This window comes from Haematobia irritans, chromosome 1 (genome assembly GCF_050003625.1).
Source record: "Haematobia irritans isolate KBUSLIRL chromosome 1, ASM5000362v1, whole genome shotgun sequence".
Lineage (NCBI taxonomy): Eukaryota > Metazoa > Arthropoda > Insecta > Diptera > Muscidae > Haematobia > Haematobia irritans.
The window spans coordinates 28,225,990-28,245,526 of record NC_134397.1 but is presented as its reverse complement, the minus strand read 5'-3'; the positions used below and the strand labels follow the sequence as shown (position 1 = coordinate 28,245,526).

Below are 19,537 nucleotides of genomic sequence, written 5' to 3'. Positions count from 1 at the left end.
ATGTTTGTTCATAATTTGAATATACATTTATTTGTGTATTTAAAAAATAAGAAATGTTTTTTTTTTATAATATAAAATACAGGAGACCCTATGAAAATGCGGATATTTAGATTTTTTTCCAAGATCTGGTCTTATTTAAAATGGGGCTAGATTCTCTTTTTCTTCGTTTTACAAATTCTTAACAATCTATTGACAGCGAAAGAGAAAAGGGGAGATTTGGTATTTTAATATTCATTTTGGTGTATTTTTCGAGGTTTCCTTTGATTAAAAAATCGATTATGGTGATAAGGCTGATGATGGCTGTTTTTCATCTATCTACCCATGACTACTTGAGTGGAAGCTGTCTCGCCTGTCTATAGAGCTGTCTATTCTGTCTTCGATTACACCTTCCACCCTCTCCACTTCTAGTTTCTGAATCGTCCACGCACTGATTTGGTTCCTCTACTAATTATGTCTTAATCTGACATGAGCCACTTTTGGTTTAGTTTTTTTTTCTTTCGATATTCGATGAATTTGCTGATGGCCAGGGCTGCTGTACATCAGCGGTTCGCTGTGATTTTTTTTGTTGGTGGTTTAACACATGGGCTTCGAATGCACATTTCATTGTCCGCTGAATGCTACAACTGCTACCAATGATGATGATGTTGACGATGATTGCCTTCATAAATTTACAAGATACTTCTGAGTTGTCAAAGTTGTCTTCCACTTTGTTTTACGGATGCATGCTTCTTCGGTGTATGTGGATCAGTCGCCCCTCTGTTGCTTCGCCATTCAAGCAAATAAAACCATATAGCCCCATATAGAATCAGTGAGCATCCCCCAATATTTTCATATGATGTTTGAAGGTATAGTCCATATGTTTATTTTTTGTTTTAAGTTTGAGGAGAAAACGATTTTGTTTAATTCATTTAAGTGGATGACTGGAAGGTCTTCTCTTATGATTGGGCCTGAAATAAGGAGAACAAAGAACAGTGGAGTCTACAATGAATTCTGATTTATAAGCATTAAATTAAATTTAATTTATTTAACTCATTAATTATTTATATATTCTGATTATTTAATTCCGATAGAAGAACAAATAATTTTTAGCTTCATTCGCGATATTAATCGATCAAAATTAATTTTTAATTGAAATGGCTTCTATCATGAAAATTATAAAATGAACCTCCTACGTCAATTGCAACTAAACAATTAATTAAATCAATTACTTTAAATGACTGAGTTCTGTTTTGATTAAAAATTAATTGTACTAATTAATATTTTGTTTGATTTTAAATTCAATTAAAATTTTATTAGAAAAGTATTGGGTGATTTGTCTCTTTAAACTGAGATTGTTTAGGCCAATATGATTTTGGAAGCTTCTGTTGGCATTCACAGAAAAAATTTTGACGAAATTTTTTCCAATTAAAGTTTTAATTGAGTTTTAAAAAATATTCAATTAAAAATTTTATGGATTCAACAAATTTTTTAATTGAAACAAAAATCAATCACAAAAATGAATAGTATCAATAAATTTCTGTGATCGAAGACATTTCAATTAAAAAAAATAATTGGATCAATTAATTTCGTGATGCAATCTGATTTCTTTTTTTGGTGTGTATCATAAATTTCGAATCCAAAAGTAATGGGTAACCATATTAAATAGGTGGGTAATGAATTGCTCAGCCATCTCATTGGGAGATTCGGATTTTCCTGATATGTATCAGTTACTAAGTTACCATTAGTTGAATATGGAAGTATTTAGCCATCTGGATTAAAGAATTCTTGAAGTCTTTCCCATGTTCGCTTAAAGGAACGCGGAGTCCAATGTTGGATTTCATCACAATTACAGAGTGGCTGATTTATAATGCAATAAAATAAAGAGCAAATATGTCAGAAATGACAATCAGTTTAGATTTGTTCGAATTGGCTATCTTAAGCACGAATCATGGCATTCAAATTGCCAAAACAGCCATTATCGAAAGTGACTCTGAGGTATTTTAGCTTATTTCAGGCGAATCATCGTTTTAAGATGATCAACACTTTGGACCTTTTTAGTAACAACTTCATTCTCCAGGCGCAAAAAGTCCAATGGTTTATGATCCGGGATTTTTTGTGGCTAATGTGTGGTAGAAATGAAGCGAGGAACCTTCTATTTAAGCCATTCATGGTTGACGCGTGCTGAGTCCTGTTGGAAAGTCCAAGGCGTGCGGCCAAGGATGTGGGGTATATTAACTTTGTCATTCCGTTTGTTACACATCGAAATATTGCTCTAAGACCCCAGTATATATATTCTGGGTCGTGGTGAAATTCTGAGTCGATCTGAGCATGTCCGTCCGTCCGTCTGTTGAAATCACGCTAACTTCCGAACGAAACAAGCTATCGACTTGAAACTTGGCACAAGTAGTTGCTATTGATGTAGGTCGGATGGTATTGCAAATGGGCCATATCGGTCCACTTTTACGTATAGCGCCCCCATATGAACGGACCCCCAAATTTGGCTTGCGGATCGTCTAAGAGTAGCAAATTTCATCCGATCCGGCTGAAATTTGGTACATGGTGTTAACATAGTATATGGTCTCTAACAACCATGCAAAAATTGGTCTACATCGGTCCATAATTACATATAGCCCCAAATAAACCGATCCCCAGATTTGGCTTGCGAAACCTCTAAGAAAAGCATATTTCATCCGATCAGGCTGAAATTTCCTACATGGTGTCAGCATATGATCTCCATTACCCATGCAAAAACTGGTCCACATCGGTCCATAACTATATATAGCCCCCATATAAACCGATCCCCTGATTTGGCTTGCGGAGCCTCTAAGAAAAGCAAATTTCATCCGATCCGACTGAAATTTGGTACATGGTGTTAGTATATGGTCTCTAACAACCATGCAAAAATTGGTCCACATCGGTCCATAATTATATATAGCCCCCATATAAACCGATCCCCCGATTTGGCTTGCGGAGTCTCTAAGAGAAACAAATTTCATCCGATCTGGCTGAAATTTGGTACATAGTGTTAATATGTGGTCTTTAACAACCATGGAAAAATTGGTCTACATTGGTCCCTAATTATATATAGCCTCCATATAAACCGATCCCCAGATTTGGCTTGCGAAACCTCTAAGAGAAGCAAATTTCATCCGATCGGGCTGAAATTTCCTACATGGTGTCAGCATATGATCTCCAATACCCATGCAAAAACTGGTCCACATCGGTCCATAACTATACATAGCCCCCATTTAACCGATCCCCAGTTTTGACCTCCGGAGCCCCTTGGAAGAGCAAAATTCAACCGAGTCGGTTGAAATTTGGTACGTGATGTTAGTATATTGTATCCAACAACCATGCAGGAATTGGTTCATATCAGTCCATAATTATATATAGCCCCCATATAAACCGATCCCCAGATTTGACCTCCGGTGCCTTTAGGAGAAGCAAAATTCATCCGATCTGGTTGAAATTTGGTACGTGGTGGTAGTATATGATATTTAACGACCATGTCAAAAGTGGTCCATATCAGTCCATAATCATATATAGCCCCCATATAAACCGATTCCGAGATTTGGTTTTGGAGCCTCTTGGAGGAGCAAATTTCATCCGAGTCAGTTGAAATTTGGTACATTGTGCTAGTATATGGCCGTTAACAACCATGCCTAACTAGGTCCAGATCGGTCTATAGTTATATATAGCCCTCAGATAAATCTATCCCCAAGCACACAAAAATTGGTCCATATCAAGTTCATAATTGTATATAGCCCCCACATAAGCCACCCCCATATTTCAATTCTGACTCTCTACGTACCGTACAAAAGTCCATATCGATTCGTAATTATTTGTAGACTTACCTATACATACCTTTTTGTCTAATATATACCACGTATGGACTAAGTCAAATAATTTAGAAAACGATGTTAAGAAGTTTTAAGATACCACAACCCAAGTAATTCGTCATCCACAATCGTCTTTCGTAGAAGTTTCTACGCAATCCATGGTGGAGGGTACATAAGATTCGGTCTGGCCGAACTTACAACCGTATATACTTGTTTTTTTTTTTTTTATTCACATACTGTTCAATTTAAAATGGTTTCTCATCGGAGAGAACCAAATTCACAACACCGTCTTGAGATGATCGAAACTTTTGTATCTTTTAGTACCAACCTTACTCTCCAAAATGCCCCAGTACAAAAGTCCAACGGATGGTGATCTGGAGATTCTGTAGAAATGATGCGAGTAACCTCCTTTTTAAGCCATTCATGGTTGACGTGGGCTGAGTGCCGATTGTCCTGGTCTAAGGCCGAAATATTAATCTCAAAAATGCCCCCAGACAAGTCCAAAGGATTGTGATACCGAGATTTTGTGGAAATGATGCGAAAAGGTAGGTTCCTTTTACACCATTCTTCGGTGGTTCAGAGTGTTGATGGAGTGTCCTGGTCTGCGGCCAAACAATTTCTCTTCTGCCCACGGCTTCAATACTGTCTTCAGTAAATTTTTCTCGATAATATTCGGCATTTATTTTTACCACACTGCCGATGAATATGAGCGGGGAGTTATCAGCGGCCATTACTATAGCCCAAACCATTACCCTATACAAACCTATCCCCAGATTTGACCTCCGGAGACTCTTGGAGGAGCAAAATTCATCCGATTCGGTTGAAATTTGGTACATTGCGCCAGTATATGGCCGCTAACAGTCATGCAAAAATTGGCCCATATCGTTCTATAGTTATATATAGCCGATGGCCAACCAAACAAAAATTGGTCCATATCGCCAAAAAATAATCTACCAAAATTTTATTTCTATAGCAAATTTTGTCAAAATTTTATTTCTATAGAAAATTTTGTCCAAATGTTATTTCGATAGAAAATTTTATGAAATATATACGTATTCATTCTACCTTTTTTTGTTTAATATATCCCCCGTATGGTCTAACTTACAATTTAGAAAAAGGTGTTAAGGAAGTTTTAAGGTACCTTGCCATCGGCAAATGTTACCGCAACCCAAGTAATTCGATTGTGGATGAAAGTCTTTAGTAGAAGTTTCTACGCAATCCATGGTGGAGGGTACATAATATTCGGCCGAACTTACGGTCCTACACACAAAAAAAAATTTTTTGATTTCAATCACGAAAATCGCGGATTCAATAATTTTTTTAATTGAAATGTCTTCAATCACGAAAATGATAGTATCAATCACCCATTTTGATTGAAAATCAACACGATTTTTAATTAAAAATTTAATTGACTTTTGTCACGGAATCAATTAATTGTGTGATTGAATCAATTAAAAACGTGATTGATTTTTAACATAAAATTCAATCACAGTTTTAATTGAATCAATTAAAATTTTAATTAATTTCGCGACAAAAATCAATCAACTATTTGATTCATTCAATTAAATAATTAATTGAAATTGGCTATAAATTTCGATCAAAAAAATTTATATATTGCGACCCCAAAATCGTATTTAGTTTTTTTTTTTTTTGAAATAAAAGAAAATATGTGTTTCTTATAAAACATATTTAATATTTTATTATTTTTTGAATTATGCAATAGACAAATAAATTTGGTTCTTGTCATTTGTGTTTTGTTCTAACATAACTTACTGTTGTATTTGTAAGTTATGTTAGAACAACTATCAATAACAACTATAGGGTGAAAAAATAAATTATATAAATCACTATCTTCCTTATAATAATAACCATGTTAGCATGTTCCTTCTAATATGTAGATGTGCCTAGATTTCCAATAAATCAGCAGCCTGTAAACTAAATTAGTTTTTCTGAAAGTAAACAGAATAATTCGAATTTAATTTTGTTCAATTAAAAGTTAATTTTGTTAAACATTACCTGCATAGAATATCAAGTTAAATTCTTAGTTCCAGATTGCAGATTTATAATCTTCTTTTGCAGTTGTAGTCTTTTAGCATAAAAAGGTGTATTAAGGAGCTCGGTAATTTAATTTTAGTAACAATTCCTTTCCAAAATTTCCACACATTAAAATCGTCTATTAAAATTTGAACCAATCAAAGACAAAAATAATGGGAAAGCAATGTAATATTTGGTATTATATTGATTATACTTTGCAATTTCTGGAAATAGAAAAAAATATAAATGGAAAATACACATTTTTATTATTTTCGGATATTTTTCATATTTTTAAATCCAAAAGAAAGGACTTTTTACCATTACATAATTCAGCTCATTAGTTTATATACCAGATATACTGCTCTCTACTTGGGTTCAAACTGAAAAAGGCAGGTAAAACAAAAATGCAATTTAATGCCAACGCTACTTCGCAACTTCAAGGTGAATCTTCCAACAAACCCATACCGCTCTTGGTTTTAAGAAAACTAGGAGTGAAAAAAATTTATAATTTATTATTTATAATTTTAAAAGATCAATACGGTACCCACTTTTTTATTGCAAACATATTATTATATATTTGATAAAATGATGAAGTTGATGGGATTGATTGGTCAATTTCACGAAATAAAATTGGTCACTAAAAGAAATGAATAGAAAATATATTACTTTAGTCCGTTTAATGTAAACAGGATTCAATGGACAACGGTATTCACATTTCACAATTTCTTACCTTCAATAAACGTAGATTGTTTTCCATTTTACCACAAATACCACAAAACACAAACACAGGTAATTTCAAATGCGTTCTGTCACATATTTTTTTCAAACCCTGTATGAGAAATTTGACCAAATCACAAACACATATTTTAGTTTTTGTAGTTTTGATTCAATTTAAGTTTCGAGTTTATTTAAAGAAAAAAAAATACATTTATAATTTTAGTTTTTTTTAATTTCTTTTAGTTAACTTGAAATGAGCAGCAAGGCAGATATATTAATTACATTCGCGTTCTATTACAGACTGACTGCTATGATCTTTTTTATTTTATTTTCTAAGTGAATTCTTTATGCTCTCTATCTTAAATTGTTATACTTGCATTGAAAGTGGATAAAAAAGCTACATGCGCTGCATTACCCTCAGCATTACCATGTACATCTAACATACAATGAACAATGTAACAACAAAGAGACAACAAAGAGACAAATGACATAGAGTTGCAAAGTGTTCTAAATGAATATAATAGCCAACAGACAATCGTTTTATATATAGCAAAGCAAATAAATGATAATAATTTTGATGTGAAATCCAAACATTAGAGTAGGTCGTAATACATACAAATTCTTTTAAATAAAAGGTAGTAAATTGCAATAAAAAATATTAAACAAAAATAATAAGTTAAAAAGAAAAACAATAAAATAATATAAAAAATATTAATATTAAACAATTGGATACGACTTTCTAACATTCCCCTCCACAAAGAACAACTGTTCTTGATATACGGTAAGCAGAAGAATTGAGGTGTTTTATTTGGTTTTTTTGAGATCACCAAGCTATGCCTCTACTCACAGCAACTCATCGGTTGAATTAATGGGTAATTGAAATTCATCTTTTATAGGAAGAAGTGCTATTTTAGATACGGGGCGCTTATAGGTCTTTCCATTAGATATTACTGAAACAACGCGGACTCTACCATCTGTGCCAGGATGAACTTCAGTAATACGGGCTAGTGGCCATTGACCGGGGGGCAACCGTTCGTCGCATATAAGGACAAGATCGCCCAATTCAGGGTTTGTTTGAGGATTGAGCCACTTTGGGCGTGATTGAAGGCGATTCACATATTCACCTACCCAGCGTTTCCAGAACTGTTGTTTTAATCTTTCAACAACTTTCCATCGAGACAGTCGATCTATAGAGTAGTCTAGAAGATTTTCATCAGGTATCGTGAGAAGGGGCTCACCAATTAAAAAATGACCTGGTGTAAGGGCAGAACAATCGTTGGGATCAGTAGACAGTGGACACAAAGGCCGTGAATTAAGGCAACTCTCAATTTGAGCCAACAGGGTGGTTAGTTCCTCAAACGTTAAAATTCGATTATCCATGGTTCTTTTCAAGTGATGCTTAGTAGACTTTACACCAGCTTCCCACAATCCACCGAAGTTGGGCGATGCTGGTGGTATAAAATGCCATTTGGTTCCACTGTTTGAAAGAAGCTCGCAGAGATCTTCGGGCAATGATTGTTTACTTCTGTGTTGCAAAATCTTAAGTTCCTTATTTGAGCCAATGAAATTCGTACCGCAGTCAGAGTACAAGTCCGTACAAATTCCACGGCGCGAGGTGAATCTTCTGAATGCTGCGATGAACGACTCAGTGGACATACTTGTAACTGCCTCTAGGTGAACCGCCTTTGTCACCATACATATAAATAGAGATATATATCCTTTTGTCGTTACTGAATTGCGAGCAGTGGACTGTTTGATGGTAATAGGGCCGGCATAGTCCACTCCACTATGCTTAAATGCGCGTGAGGGTTGCAAGCGTACTGTTGGAAGCTCCCCCATAATTTGCTGTGCTGCCTTTGCCGTGTATTTAAAACAAGTTACACATTTTCTTTGTACTTGTTTCGCAATATTACGAGCTGAAATTACCCAGTATTTTCTCATGACGTAGGCTTGCATTTGGGTAAGTCCTCCATGTAGCGTTTTCAAATGGGCGTCTGAAAAGATTAAAATAGAAAGCGGATTGTGTTTAGATAGTAATATCGGGTGTTTGAATTCATAATCGAACTTAGCTTTCTGCAAACGCCCTCCAACTCTCAGAATTCCGATTTCATCAACAAACGGACACAGCTGGGCTAGTCTGTTACTAGATGGAAAAGGATGACATTTTTTAATATAATTAAGTTCCTCAGAAAAGTCCACTCGTTGAGATTGGATGACTAAGATATTCGAAGCGTCATGCAGCTCTCTAGTTGAAAGGAATCCATATTTACGCTTATAATTTTCTTTTGTTCTGGTATTGTTGACGAAGCGCAATATATAAGCCGTAACACGCACCAGTTTTGTCAACGAGGAAAATCTGGACAATATTTCTGGGAAATCAAGTTTGGTTATCACATGGGATGCAAACGTTTTCTTTTTTTTCTCAAGATTAGTTTCGTAGTTGTGCTCAGGTTGTTGGGGCCATTCAGTGGGTGGTAGACACAACCAGTCCGGACCAGACCACCACAATTTGTGGTGTACTAACTCTAAAGGCGCGATACCACGAGAAGCACAATCTGCTGGATTGTCGTGTGTCGATATATAAAACCACTCAGAAATATTGGAATACCGTTGAACTTCTGCCACACGATTGCCAACATAAACATTCCACCTTGAAGATTCTCCTCTTATCCAAGACAAAGCGGTGATGCTATCGGTCCAGTAATATACCCTTTCAACTTCGCGATCGATTTGACTTTTGACTTTATGCATAAGTTTTGCCAGAAGGGTAGCTCCACATAGTTCCAATCTGGGTATCGATATCACTTTCAACGGAGCAACTTTGGTTTTTGACTGTAGTAGGCGTACGACATGGTAACCATCATTTGTACTTTTGGCATATATTACAGCAGCAAATGCAGTTTGCGAGGCATCGCAAAAGCCATGCAACTCCAATTTGCTGTTGCGCAAAGTTCCAAGCCAGCGAGGAATTCTAATTTTTTCCAAATGAATCAATTCACCAAGATACTTATTCCATTCCCGCCGAATACTATCTGAAACGCTATCCTTCCAATCAATGCCTTCCAACCACAATTTCTGAAAGGTAGCCTTAGCAGTGATCGTGACTGGGGCCAGCCAACCCAAAGGGTCATATAACCGGGCAGCATCAGACAAAACGTCGCTTTTCGTAACGTCCTCTCGAGGTTGGAAATCGACCTTGAAAACAAATGTATCGTCAAGAGTGTTCCAACCTAAACCGAGAGCCTTTACCAAGTTCTCTTCATCGAAATCGACTACCCCCCTCTTCTCCCTAAACTCCTCAGGAATAGCGTTCATCAGATCCACCGAGTTCGAGGTCCACTTCCTTAGGTTAAACCCACCCGATGCCAACAACTTCACTAAGTGATCATGTAAAGCCAAAGCCTCAGTCAAGGTATCCGCCCCGGATATCACATCATCGACGTAAGTATCCGTTTTCAGAACATCACAAGCAACCGGATACGAGTCATATTCATCCTCAGCCAACTGCTGCAATATCCTAATAGAAAGATAGGGGGCGGAACACGTGCCATACGTAACCGTATTTAACTGGTAAATATAAATACTAGAATCCGCCCCTCGCCACAAAATCTGCTGATAAGGAAGATGCCGATCAACAACGCGAATTTGTCGAAACATCTTCTCTATATCAGAGCGAAAACCAATCCGAAATCTACGCCAGCGGGTGATAATTGTTGGCAAATCATTTTGGAGAGCGGGTCCAGGGCAAAGTTCGTCATTCAAAGATGGAAATGGTGGCCGTTTGCTACTTCCATCGAAAACCACACGAAGTTTAGTCGTGGAGCTACTTTCCCTTAGAACACCATGGTGTGGCAAAAAATAGCCGTTGGGCCGAAGAGCTTGAGGGTATGGACCAATCCTGGACATATGTCCCAAATTCTCATACTCCTCCATAAATTCCCTATACTTAGTAGCTAGCCCAACATCCCTAATAAAACGTGTCTCCATATTCTTCAACCGACTCAAGGCACTGAAATCCGTATGACAAAATTCTGGAAGCGGTTTCCCCAGTACCTCACACCTAAATGGCAATGCCACAGTATAGCTCCCATCATCCCCTCTCTTGAATGTTGCTTTGAAATACTCCTCACACAAACTCTCTTCCCGCGTAAACTCCCTTTTCTCCAATAATTCCTCCTGCTCCCAAAACGACTTCAATCTACTATCCAATGAACAAATATTAACATTCACATCAAAGGAATAATCTAAAGCAGCAGTTGGCCCAGATACAACCCAACCAAAATGAGAAAATTGAAGGAATACACCTTTGTCAAATTTCTTCTGCTGCGGTAGCAAAATATCACCGTATATATCACCTCCGATCAGCAAATCAATTTTATCATTACCATAAAATTGTGGATCGGCTAAATGATAGCCCCCTAAGTTCGGTAACTCGATCCGACTCATAGGTCCAGGGTGATATGATGTAAGCGAAGGCATTACGAAGGCATTGCTCTCAAGTCGAAATTCTTTCTCACAAGGGGATATGAGACAAAAATGGACATAGTTGCGAACAATGACGGTGCTACCCCCTACTCCAGTGATGTGAGCGTAAGTGCGATATCGCCTGAGTCCCAATAACTGAACGGCCTCCTCCGTTATCAACGTAGCCTGAGCACCCTGATCTAAAAGTGCACGCAACTTAAATTCCCCATATTGGGTTCGGACGATAACACGGACAGTGGCAAGTAACACATTGGGCATAATCGTAGAATTAAATATGGAAATGTTGCAACTACGAATATTTGCCCGTGATTCGGTTATGTCCGTAGAAACACCCGCCGAATTATCACCAGTGGCAGTTGCAGCGTCTAATGTAGAGCCGTCCCCAGAATACTCATTATGCACAATTGTATGGTGGGGCATATTACATATGTGGCAGCGAGTCTGCAAACGACAATCCCTAGAAAAATGTCCCACGTTCAAACAATTCCTACAAATACCCTTCGATGAAATCAAGTCACGTTTCGCTGCCGATGAGGCAGCTGAAAATTGGAAACATTTATACAAAAGATGTCTTCGTCCACAACAAGGGCAATTTCCATCTCGGTTCGAAACGACATGAACCCTTCTAGTCTGCAATGGTCTAAAAGAAGAAGCAGATCTAGAAACCGTCCTAGATGTGGTCAAATCATGGTCATTTATAGACTCAAGTGTCCGAAAGGTTGTTTCCAAGAACAAAAATAGTTCCCCTATCTTTGGAATTTCCGTCGAAGCATTCAAAGATCGTTCCCATTCCTTACATGTCTGAGTATCCAACTTCGATACAGTAATGTGAACCAAAATGGGGTCCCAATTGTCACAATTTATCTCAAGAGTACTAAGGAGAGAAAGACATGTTCGTGTAGTGTCGAGAAGATTCTTGATACTATCACATGAACCGTCAGATCTAGCAATATCAAAAAGTCTCCTAAAGATCGTGTCCGTAATCTTCCTCTTATTATGATACCTTTTAGTCAGAGCAGACCAAGCCAACTGGTAACTAGCATCCGAAGCCGGATACTCATTAACAATGGACAACGGAGTATCCCTGCAGGAACTGCGAAGGTAGTAGAATTTTTGCACGTTCGATAAACCCTGATTGTTGTGAATTAAAGAAACAAACATGTCCCTATAGGATATCCAGTCCGTATAATTACCGGAGAAAGTGGGGATATCTACCTTTGGTAGACGGATATCATTTGAAAAAAACTCACATCTTGAAGCAGGAGCATGAAATGTACTAGAGTGTATGGATGGTGAAATTGTAGTATTAAATTCGGACATCGAATCCAAAAGTTTCCCTTTGGCTACCATGAAATTATTGCAAAATGTAAAATATACATCTTCCTTTAGGTATGGAACTCTTCTTGCGGCATGGAACTATCGCGTACATGATCAAAAATTTGCTCGTGGTTACTTTCAAATACTTTGTTAAGTTCTTCAATTTTTTCTAAAAATGTTTGCGATGTACCGCGAGTTCTAGAAGTCGGTGGAAGTTTTTCATATTCGGCCATGAATCGATTTAGACGCTGAAGAATTAAGCGTTGGTCATCAATTGCGCGCAGCAGTTCCGCCATTTCGTTTTTAATCCTGTTTTGTGACGAAGTTTTTTTGTTCTTTTCTTTTAATATAGATAAAAGTTGTTTAAATTTTTATTCCACTGTTTTATAATTTAATATTGTAATTTTCACCCAAATTATTAAAATTATTTTTTATATTACTGTCGCAGATTTTAGCTTTCTTTTTTTTTATTCCAAAAAATAAAGGCAAATTGGTATTACATATGCGAATACTGTTTCTGTTACTTCTTTCACTTGTTATTTCTTTCACTTGTTAACACAAAAGCTTTACAAAATATTCCCGGGTTTCGGCACCATTATTTAATGTATGAGAAATTTGACCAAATCACAAACACATATTTTAGTTTTTGTAGTTTTGATTCAATTTAAGTTTCGAGTTTATTTAAAGAAAAAAAAATACATTTATAATTTTATTTTTTTTTAATTTCTTTTAGTTAACTTGAAATGAGCAGCAAGGCAGATATATTAATTACATTCGCGTTCTATTACAGACTGACTGCTATGATCTTTTTTATTTTATTTTCTAAGTGAATTCTTTATGCTCTCTATCTTAAATTGTTATACTTGCATTGAAAGTGGATAAAAAAGCTACATGCGCTGCATTACCCTCAGCATTACCATGTACATCTAACATACAATGAACAATGTAACAACAAAGAGACAAATGACATAGAGTTGCAAAGTGTTCTAAATGAATATAATAGCCAACAGACAATCGTTTTATATATAGCAAAGCAAATAAATGATAATAATTTTGATGTGAAATCCAAACATTAGAGTAGGTCGTAATACATACAAATTCTTTGAAATAAAAGGTAGTAAATTGCAATAAAAAATATTAAACAAAAATAATAAGTTAAAAAGAAAAACAATAAAATAATATAAAAAATATTAATATTAAACAATTGGATACGACTTTCTAACAAACCCTTACCACGTGGCCGTTTGTTGTTGCACACTTTATTTATTTCAACCCTTTGCTATGATTTGTTGTTGCGTTCAAAATATTTATGCACACATTTTGAATGCAGCAGACAGAATGTCGCCAATCATGTTTTTCAATTTACGCGAAAAACAAAAACCCAACCGTTCGTTACGAGCTACTTCCACAGACTGATCTCTCCATCATACATTGCTGAATAAATACCCATTCTCTTGTTCTCTTTTCGCTCTTTCCATTGCTCAAAATTCTTCAGTTTCAATCACAAAGATGATTGGATCAATCACATATGTAATTGGAAACGGAAAAAATTTCAATCACGTTTGTAATTGAAAATTATTTCCGAATTGATTAACAAATTGATTGAATCAATTAACATTTTAATTGGAAACGTAACAAATATCAATCATTTTTTTAATTGGTTTTTATTCGGATTTTATTAAATAATTAATTGAATCAATTAACATATTAATTGAATCCGTTTCCAAATTCAATTAAGTGCTTAATTGAAAAAATTTTGGTGATAATTTTTTGTGTGTATATACTTGTTTTAATCACAAACTTCTTAATTTGGAATGGCTTCTCATCGGAGAAAACCAAATTCGGTAACTGGTCACTTTTGTGAAGCGAATCAACCCCTTGGCTCTTTGCACTTCAATGGCTTTAGTCCAAGCTCATTTTCGAATTGGCGTTTCATCCGTTCTCGAGATATCTTCTACTTACGAGCAAGTTTTTACCGCTACCTCAAAGATTTCGATCAAATCCGGCCTTCATTTTCTAATCATTTTTGGTATTGTTACGGCTTTTCTCATCATCTGTTTGGACGCGATGCACAAATGCCAGTGTCAAGGTAAAAAGCAATGGCATGAGAAATAAAAGATTTATTTATGGCTTTCCAACCAAATATAAAGCAATCACACTTAAATTTCTTCGACAATGGATCAAAATGCTTTTAGAAGCTTGTAAACAATAATATGAACTGTCACTGGAATAAATCTGTCGTCTGTCAGATGAGCTGTTTATAAATGGAATTGGTTGCAGTACATATCAGCCATCCTCTATAGGAAATTTATGTCTGATGTTAAATTCCAGGACTTTTTAGAAGACATTCAATCCTATTTGCCTACCAAGTTTAGAACCATCTATATAGAAATTAGAGGTGTGCACGTGAGTAATATTTTTCTCACGCTCACGCACACTCACGACGGAAAAATCTTACTCACGCACACTCACGCACGATATTGTTTGGTAGGACTCACGCTCACGCACACTCACGAAAAGAAAATTTGTATTCACGCACACTCACGCACGAAAATGTCGTGACTCACGAAAAATACCGTGACTCACGAAAAATATCGTGACTCACGAAAAATGTCGTGACTCACGAACAATTTTTTGAGTAATTTACCTTAGCGACGCGTCTGAAAACATGAGCATTATTAAAATCGAGAGCGTTATTACACTCTTAACATCCCAGGTGTCACTAAAATTGTAAATGAATTTAACTCTTAAGCGTTTTATGTTGGTGAGCAGGATTATTTTCGTGAGCGTAAATCTTTACTCACGCACACTCACGAAGATAATAGTTTCGTGACTCACGCTCACGCACGACATTTTGGTTTGTTAATCACGCTCACGCACACTCACGCCGTTGCCATGAGCGCGACTCACGCGTGAGTCACGAAAATTTTCGTGAGTCACGACAATTTCGTGTCACGTGCACACCTCTAATAGAAATCTAATAAGAGTTTCTCCCACAACAGCCACTTCATTACTGGAAATCAGTATATACAATTTCAAAATCATCTATGTCAGATCTGTCATTATTTTTAGTATCACATAGCACTCTTATCGGGCCAACTTTTTTTTGGGCTGTTGCCGGGAGAAAGAATTTACCCCCCTTTTGAAATGAAAATATGAAAAATAATATTTTATAATTATATAATATTTTTAATTTTCGATCCCACTGTGCACCACATACTGCCAGACGGACATTACAGCACAATCAGAATATTGTCAGATACTCCGGCACTTAGCTTTTTGGTTCCGTTTTCATCTGTCGTTAAGAGCTTCTGTGGGCTCATTCATTCGATTGGTGACTTGATTGTCTGTCTGTCAGCTGATGGCTTCTTAGCATGGTCCTCATGACTCAGATGCTACTGCTCCTCTCTACCATTTCCATTTTGGTGGAGGTGGATGGATATTAAATGCAACGCAATTTTCAGCAATCATCACGTACTATTGTCATAATTATCATTTTTAGTATAAATGTATATTCTGTTGTTCTAGGTTTTTTGTGCATTTTAATTTTATTTGTTTTATTTTAATCTTTTTGTATGCATCTCTAGTATGTTTGCTTTGTTTAGTCCCCCCGTGCCTCTCATTTCGTGGGAGATGTCAGAAGAAACCTCCGGAGTATTTTGTTTATTTGTTTTTGTTTTGTGTGTTTTGTCAACATTTTCATAAGAAAATTTATTGATGATCTCTCTGTACGCGGAAGACATTGCATTGGTGTTCCGTTTTGGATTTAGACTAAAGAGCCTTTATGAAGGAACCAACCTTCAAAATTTCTGTTGACTAACAAATCAAATGGATTATAAAATAGGCCAAATTATAGGTGTTAGAAGGCAAAGCAAATGGAAATTCATGTTTTACATGGCTTAAGATAAGGTGTAAATCACCACTTGGTGATTATTGGTATAAACATTTTTTGATTTATCGTCAACCACAGGACATCTTTGGAATGTGGGTGGTATATGAATGAGATGCACATTCAATAGGAATTATTTCAAATATGAATGAGATGCACGTCCAATAGGATTTTTCCAAAAAAAAAAATTGTATATAATAAATGCCAATAAATATTCTTGGACTAATATAAGATGCGACATCTTCGTTTACTAATTCCCGAATTTCCCCCAATTATCATTGAAATCTTACAGAACTACCAATATTTAAAATAAAAACAAAAAATGGTAGTCGAATGTAAAGCAATTTCTCCATTTAAGTAATAATGATTTTTTTAAATAATTTTTTTTAAATAAATTCATCGATTTTTTCCCCAACTTTACCACTTGTTCCAAAGATATCATTTTGTTGAAGACATTTCGTGTGTCTTATTCGGAAATGCATAGGATTTACGATTGCCAAAGCCATGATGGATTCACCAAGAAATTCTATACATTTGATCTTCGGCCACTTCGACAAAAATGTACTCTATACTATTATTCGACCTTTGTTTTATTTTGTGGATGTTCAGTTCTCTTTGATCTGTCATTGAGATGAATTTATAGGATTTTGTTGCAGTTTTGAAAATTTTATTTTAATATACTCGAAAATACTGATGCTATAATATATTACCGAAAGTGAATTGTTTTCAGCGATACATAGCAAAAAAAACTTCCATGATGAATTTGAGTACCCCAAATTGAGCAATTTGTGAACATACAAAATTATTGGATCAGCTGAAAATTTACATCTTCGATTAACCACAAGACTTCAAAACAGAATTCCCTGGGCAGACAAACAATTCGACCGCATACCATGGTCATTCCAATACACAGAAAAAATGTAAACTACATTGTGGGAAAAATGAACTATTTCGTGCGAAAATTGAACTAAATTGTATTCGAAATGTTGAAATTCATTAAATTAACGAAAATTTTCGGACATTTTTGGATTTTAATTACCATTTATAAAGAAAAAATAATATAATAAAAATAAATAAAGATACAATTTAAGGCGCCAGATCATTCCTATTTTAGACATGCTGTAGTTCATTCTTACCATGTTTGAGAAGTGTACGAAAAACTTCTTCTGTTTTAGTTAGAATTGAACTAATTTGTATGTCATTGAAATTTTACTGCCATTTAGTTCATAAAATTTTTGAGACATAGACATAGACATAGACATGAGAAAAAATCGTTGGGGTGGGGAAAATTTCTTACACAATTATAAAAATAAACTAAAACAAAATAAAATTTTTGCAATAAATATTAGTTCATTTTAGCATCAGTTTTACAACAGATTTTTTTTTTGTCGGATTCAGGATCATAGCACTCAGCATGCGCCAACCAAGAGTGGCTTAAAAAGGTGGTTTCTTGTTTCATTTCTACCTCAGAATGGCCATCAAAATTTACAGATCTTAATCCTGGTTTTAAATCTGGTTTTTTGCGCTGTAGAGTTCGCCGAGATTGGGCCAAAATACCGCAGAGCCACTTTCGTGCAGCATGCACTGAAATAGCTATTGACCTAATTAGGCAACATAAATTTTAGGACAGCCTATTTACAGAATTTCTTCAAAACAACTAAAATTTTAATTAAAAAAATCATAATCTTTTCTTCAATTTTTTTTTAATTTAGGACACAATTATTTGAAACTTGCATCCCTCCTTTAAAGATCTTTGAAGTAAGGCAGATTCCTGAGTTAAGCAAGTCTCTACGGTCCCTGAGAACCTTGTACTCCGTATAAGGGCAAAGGATGACTCAACCGTCGGAGGGTTACTTTAAAGAAAAACATTTGTGATTTTTGAAGAATAATCTTTAAATTAACCAAAATATTTAATCTATGGTTACAAAAAAAAGCTTCAAATATAGGCTGATACTTATTTTGAGGATTTTGAAATTAGGCAATGGCTCACATACATACAAAGGATACTTAGGATACTTTTTTGGTTTTTGCTTAAGCGATAAAACGATGTTTGCATATTGATCACCTTGAACAGATTTCTATTCATATAAGTTAAAAGCTGTATTAATATATCACAAAAAAAGAAAAAAAAAAATCGATTACGGTCGCCACTTGAGCCCAAATAATCTACCAAATTTTGGAAAAAAATTTACTACAAATCTTTTTTTTTTCAAAATATTAAAGAAAATATTTTTCTTTCAAAATTTTATTTCATTTTTCCATTTCATTTTTATTTATTTATTTTGAACAAAATGTTGTAATTTTTTTTATTGAAAATTTTGTGAAAAATTTATTTCTATAGAAAATTTTGTCAAAATTTTATTTCTATAGAAATTTTTGTCAAAATTTTATTTCTATAGAAAATGTTGTCAAAATTTTATTTCTATAGAAAATTTTGCCAAAATGTTATTTCTATAGAAAATTTTGTCAAAATTTTATTTCTGTAGAAAATTTTATCAAAAGTCTATTTCTATAAAAAAATTTTGAAAATTTTATTTCTATACAATATTTTGTCAAAATTTTATTTCTATAAAAATTTTGTCAAACATTTTATTTTTATAGAAAATTTTGTCAAAATTTTATTTCTGTAGAAAATTTCGTCAACATTTTATTTTTATAAAAAATTTTCAAAATGTTATTTCTTTAGAAAATTTTGTTAAAATTTAATTTCTACAGAAAGATTTGTCAACATGTTATTTCTATAGAAAATTTTGTCAAAATATAATAGAAAAGATTTTTTTTTTCAATATTTTTTATAGACAATTTTAAATTTTTGAAAATTTTATTTCTATACAAAATTTTGTCAAAATTTTATTTCTATAAAAATTTTGTCAAACATTTTATTTTTATAGAAAATTTTGTCAAAATTTTATTTCTGTAGAAAATTTCGTCAACATTTTATTTTTATAAAAAATTTTCAAAATGTTATTTCTTTAGAAAATTTTGTTAAAATTTAATTTCTACAGAAAGATTTGTCAAAATGTTATTTCTATAGAAAATTTTGTCAAAATATTATAGAAAATATTTTTTTTTTCAATATTTTTATAGACAATTTTATCAAAATTTTATTTTTATAACAAATGATGTCAAAGTCTTTTTTCTATACAAAATATTGTCAAATTTTATTTCTATACAAAATTTTGTCAAATTTTATTTCTATAGAAAATTTTGTCAAAATTTTATTTATATAGAAAATTTTGTCAAAATTGTATTTCTATAGAAAATTTTGTAAAAATTT

At 34.4% G+C, this 19,537-nt stretch overlaps 1 long non-coding RNA gene across 1 annotated transcript in view; it reads right to left on the bottom strand.

Annotated features, from left to right (window-relative positions):
* Positions 1-215: 215 nt before the first annotated feature.
* LOC142238040 (uncharacterized) overlaps positions 216-19,537 on the bottom strand; it is a 29,859-nt gene continuing 10,537 nt past the window's right edge. Inside the window, exon 2 of the long non-coding RNA XR_012722625.1 lies at positions 216-947. This is a non-coding gene — a long non-coding RNA (uncharacterized LOC142238040). The remainder of the gene's footprint in view (positions 948-19,537) is intronic.